This window comes from Thermobia domestica, chromosome 13, assembly GCF_964235325.1.
Source record: "Thermobia domestica chromosome 13, izTheDome1.hap1.1, whole genome shotgun sequence".
In the NCBI taxonomy this organism is placed as follows: domain Eukaryota; kingdom Metazoa; phylum Arthropoda; class Insecta; order Zygentoma; family Lepismatidae; genus Thermobia; species Thermobia domestica.
This window is the reverse complement of record NC_137466.1, coordinates 101,123,687-101,129,864: the sequence shown is the minus strand read 5'-3', so window position 1 is coordinate 101,129,864 and position 6,178 is coordinate 101,123,687.

The window sequence follows — 6,178 nt, the reverse complement described above, 5'->3', positions numbered from 1 at the left end:
CAAACATTATACCTTTGTGCATAACTATTTCAATACACAGAACCGATCTATATAGGTAAACAAGAAAGTTCTATCGCTTTCTCACCCACCACCTCCGGACATTGATATGTCACCTAACACGTATCTGGAAGATCAAGAATAGATCGACAACCTTCTGCAAACGTTCTGGAAGGCCATTTATTCCATTGCGGTAGAGGTTGGTGTTCCGTGAAGTGAAGAAGTTATCAAGTGCATTTTGCACCTCTACTTGGGATTTGAGCTGGCATCCTTTAAAGTGATTGTCCAAGGAAGGGAACAGATGATAATCGGACGGTGCAATGTCCAGGGAGTATGGCGGATGCAATAGTGTTTCCTATCCAAGGCGTAAAATGGTGTCCCGGGTCATCCTAGCCACGAGGGGCTTAGCGTTGTCCTGTAACATAAGGACCCCTTTGGGATTCAGAAGTGCTGGCTCCAGAGTTTTGAGTTTCTCTTGAACACGGCTCAACTGCTGACAGTACACAGTTGGATTGATGCGATGACCAGCTGGTAGCAGTTCCCGATGCACGATGCCACGAGCAGTTCATCAACACACAGGAGGACTTTCTTCTGGTGTAGTACTGGTTTCGGCTGTATTGGAACCGTTCATGGGATGCTAACCAATTATGACGGCGCCGTGGAACTTCGTACAGGACCCATTTCTCATCACATGGCAACACCTTGTCCAGAAATGGCTCCTTCCTCAGACGAGACAGCAAAGAAACACAGGTGTCTGCTTGCGTTGCCTTTTGACCCGGAATCAAGTTATGTGGGACCCATCGACCCAACTTCTTGTGTTTCCTCAGTTGATGAAGGTGCTGCTGAATGGTTTTGCCACTCACACTGAATTGTCCCCATGCCGTAAGCGTCAGTGGACCACAAATGGGCAATTAGCGACATCACGCCAAACATTGGCGGCGCCGCAGGGACGATCCCCGGTGGCTCCTCTACCGTTTTGAAAATTATGCCACCAGCGGCAGAGATGCGACAAAACGCCAATGAACCACAAAATTACTCCCCCAAAATGTTAAATCGGCTATATGTGTGATTTAGTTACATTAAGGTGAGTCTAAAGAATACTTTTAAAAAGTACCAAAAAATTACCCCGCAGGGGACTCAAACCACCAACCTTACGATTACTAGGCAAGTGTTCTTCCTACTTCGCTACGATGGCGATGAAGGAAACGTCGCTTGTAAAGGGATAAATTGTTAATATCTTTTTAATTTGGTCAATCACAGTGCTCCTTTAACCGTGTATATTCGACGATAACTGTTTGGAATTAGATAAAATGTGTTCGCCATGTAATTTTGTAACAAAATGGCGCGTGTCTATTTACTTTATTTCATAGTTCTCGCATACTCACTGTCTAATGATCGACGACAGTTGTCATCTAAATTCATACAATTATCGCACTTATCTCAAGATTTTTCACGTCATGATGTTGAGGCAGAGGTTATTCTTGACCCTCGGAGCTCACTTTAGGAACAATTCGTCAGCAAAAAATAAAATATAATAATAACCGCATGCACATGACTGGCGACAGTTCGTGTTGGTCCCTTCACGATTCTCCGCGAAGAATCTAAGAAGTGCGGACCAAGACGAAGTTCTCGCTGGTCGCTGCTACGCGGTGGTAACTTCAACACCCCGACGCGAGATATATGTTTCGACTCGACGAAACCCGGCCGCCAGTGAGGGCCAATTATCGCAGACCTCCACAAAAAGCGACAGAACTTTCGTGGTTACTTTTATACATAATACTGATTTTCTTTGAAATTGCACTTAATTTATTTTAAGATTTTCTGAAAAAAAAATGTTTATTTATTATTCGTGACTAAAAAGACATAATTATTTTATTAACAACTATATCTCACTTCCTGTTTTACACGAAATAGCATTTTAAAAAGCGAATGAAATCCAAACTGAAAAACTGAATAAAAACGTTGCTTTTCGCCAAATTTTCCACCTGTTAAAAGTTTTCTTGAAACACTAATTACAGCATATAAATAATATAATGTACTTACGATTTAGTATAGTACCATTGTTTTATGATAGAATTTATAGTGGAGGGCGCGGTGGCTCAGTGGTACAGCGTTCACCTCCGGTGCTTGGAGTCCCTGGTTCGATCCAAGCTCGCGCCGTGTGGACTTTGTGGTGGACAAACACCATGCTCATGGGTTTTCTCGGGGTTCCGTTTCCTCCCACTTTCTTCACTCCACCATTTCATTCATTTCTTATAATCACCGTCTCCTTTGGCCTAACCGGCATAGGCGTGGGACGTTAAACTCAAAGATTTCATTTCATTTCATAGAATTTATAGTACCTTGTCAAAACGTTTGTCTTCAAACTGTCAAATACAAATAGCCGTAAATTATGTAATCTACTGTCACAAAAAGTATACCATACTATTTTCGGATCGCTATAAGGAAGAAATACCATACTATTTTGTGATCGGTATGGTAAAATACTATTTTTCCATACTATTTTACCGTAAATTATTAATTATATGTAAACTTTGTTATTTTTAAATGATTGAAGCGAAGTAATCTCACGATGATGTTTTAACATCTGGTCATTAGGGGGGCCAGGAAATCATTTGGGGAGCCTTGCCCCGATGGGCCCCCCGTGGCTATACCCCTGCCTAAGAAGTACCTGGAAGATCAAAAATAGTACCCATCAGTATCAACGACCTTCTGAAAACGTTCGGGATGGGCATGGATTCCTTCGCGGTAGAACTTGGTTTTCCGTGAAGCAAAGAAGGTATCAAATGCATTTTGCACCTTTACTACGGAGTTAACTTTAGTTCTCTAATGTGAGTGTCCAAGAAATGGTTCAGGGATAATCGGACGGTGCATTGTCCAGGGAGTATGGATGGTGTCCCGGGTCACTCTAATCATCTGGGGCTTAGCGTTGTCTCGTAACGGGAGAACCCCTTAGCGATTGAGAAGTGCTGGCTCCAGGGTTTTGAGTTTTTCTTGAACACGGCTCAACTGCTGACAGTAGACAGTTGCATTAATGTTCTGCTCTGACCAGCCGGTAGCAGTTAACGATGCACGATGTCGCGAGCAGTCCACCAAACACACAGCAGGACTTTCTGCTGCATTACTGGTTTCAGCTGTTTTGGAACCAGTTCATGGGATTTTAACCAATGATGACGACGCCATGGAGCTTCTCATCACATGTCAACATCCTGTCCAGAAATGGCCCCTTCCTCAGACGAGACAGCAAAGAAACACAGGTGTCTGCACGCGTAGTCTTCTGACCCGGAGTTAATTCATGTGGGACCAATAGACTCAAATTGTAGTGTTTCCCAAGTTGATGGAGGTGCTGCCGGATGGTTTCTCCACTCACATTGAATGTTAGCCCCAGTTCCTCACAGGTCTCTCCACTGTTCGCCTTAATTGCTACCTAAAGATCTTAATTTTGCACATGTATTGGTCTTCCGGCACGTGGTGCGTCTTTCGTGAGTGTTTTGTCACCGTCCTTAAACTTTCTAAACCACCCTTGCACTGTCTGCGTAATCACGACACCCTCACGAAAGGCCTGAGATATCTTCCGCCCCACTGCAGTGGCGTTTGATCCAAGTTTGAATTCGTACAGCATACACGCCCTTATAACGCTCTGTGGAGGTTCCATATTCACTATGTCCTTACACAAGTTCATGTTGTAACTGAACTGCCACAAGCAGGTAGAATGTTGGATATACCCACACCAACATTTGACCTTCGCCTTTTCTCCATTCGCATTCAACTCACGGTGTGAGGATCAATTGAACACAGACCTCCACAAAAAGCGACAGGACTTTCTTGGTTACCTTTATATATCTCACAGGACATAATATGTTTCGTATAGAGAATTATTAAACTTAGTTTTAATATCTCGAGCTCCGGAAGTCGGAATGTCAAAACTCCAGATTCGTGTTCCTCGTGATCTAGTTTACAAAATATATAAAAATCAGGTGGCGTCCACTTTGCTTCCCTGCAGCCTACTTTTCAAACGAAACTCAGTTTTCCAGAGTGAACATTTTGTTTCAAACTGAGTTCTGCCCTGGCTAACATACATAAATTCGCTTCTATAAGTGTCGTTAAAGTTACACTTGAAATTGTCGTTCGGCATTCTTGTAGCTTATGAAGGCATGAATAATTCAAGTATGTTTGTCACAACATCTACAAAAGAATATTCATTCGTATAGAACCTCCAATACATTACATTAAAAACACATGAACTACACAAAGAAAACTATTGTGCATTAGAGCAGATCTCTTATTAGCGAATGGCCCTACACCAGCGCACTGCTCAGATAGCTCACAGCCTGAGCCTGAGCGCGAGTCCAAATTTAACTCAATCGCGATTAAGATTGTCAAAGGTGTAGCGGTTTACGTTGAATATACCAACACTTTATTCACTAAGTCGTCTTAGATTTTCCTCCAATCCCAAAAAGCGGGTGGATTTTCGTGATTAAGATAGCGAGGGACGAATATAGAACCTGACAATCGGGTGGTACCCGCAAAAATCGGGTAATATGACAACACTAAGCTAAATAGAAAATAAGGTAGGCCTATATCCCTATTTAAGATCACTACATCTGCAACTCATGAAATCCAATTTGAAATCTCATCCACTTAGACTGAGATCTTTTATATTATCATTACTCTTTCACCTTGTTTCTAAATAGTACTGCCACTCTTTCTTTTGTTAACAAAAAAACACCACCTCCCTTTCTTAAAAAAAAAAGAAAAAATTTAGATCGCAATACACAATTTTATTGTTGATTTGTTGCGACTCCGATAAATGTGAATGTTGTGGTTTTGCATGTGTTGACTGGTTTCTTATCGCACGTCCCAGACACCTGCAAAAGTTCATACGTGAAGGGAACACCGATCATATTTTATTCTATATCTTTTTACTTCCCAATAACGATAGCCGTGCCTCTTTGTGAGAAACTGCAACTTATGTTCTTTTTTTTATTCTGCCAATTGTAAAAGAATACTAAACAAGAATTTCCCTATACGTTAAGACATTTTAAGAAAAAATATCTTCTTTCACCTCTACAAATTTTGAGCATTTTTTTCCTACGCCGGGGGAAATTTCCCTCCATCTGGCAACTGTGAGCCGAAGATGGGAAAGATTCTTTGCTGTTTCCTTGTCGTTACTTGATATTAGTGCTGTCGAATTTTTGTGTCTTCTGCAGTTTTCGGTTTTTGAGAAAATCGGTTTCAAAACCGAAACCGCAAAATCGGTTTTCAAAACCGAAACCGCAAAAGCGGTTTTTAAAACCGAAACCGCAAATGCGGTTTTCAAAACCGAAACCGCAAAAGCGGTTTTTAAAACCGAAACCGCAAATGCGGTTTTCAAAACCGAAACCGCAAAAGCGGTTTTTAAAACCGAAACCGCAAAAGCGGTTTTTAAAACCGAAACCGCAAATGCGGTTTTCAAAACCGAAACCGCAAATGCGGTTTTCAAAACCGAAACCGCAAATGCGGTTTTCAAAACCGACATTTCGGTTTTATGAAATTTCACTTTTTTCAAAAACCGGTTTTCGGTTTTTTCAAAAACCGATTTCGACAGCACTAATCTGAACTAAGGCCTCAACCCAGGTTCAGGTTCAGGTTCAAGGTATTTTCCTTCCTTCTCTTCGGAAGTTTGGTTCCTGAAAAAAAATAGTGAAAGAAAGAACTGCTCTTTTTTCATTTGACGTTTTCCATCAAAATTCAAGAAATTCTTTGTTTTTATCCATTTCTTTCTCACTTAGTTCCCTTCCATTTACATTAAAGCCTAGCCTCCAAGCTAATTAAACCAAATTTCCTTCCTTTTTCATTTCATCATTCCATTTTCATTTTTCCCTGATTTTTAGGGTTTCTTCACATTTTAACAATAAGTGTTCTAGTGTTTCATCTTCTTTCAAACATAGTTGACATTTTTCGTTCACTTCTTTAATTTTTTTCATTCTTACCCCTGTTACAAGGCTCCCTGACCTGGCTTTGAAAAGTAAAATGTATCGTAAATCACTGTTCATATAATTTATTTTCTCATAATGCTTTTTATATGTGTATATTGCTTTCAAATTGCTCCTCTTGACAACTTCTTCATACCACTTTTCCTGTGCTTTCTCTTTAATTGTTTTTTCTGTGATTTTTTCCCAATTTTTATAATTTTCTTCTC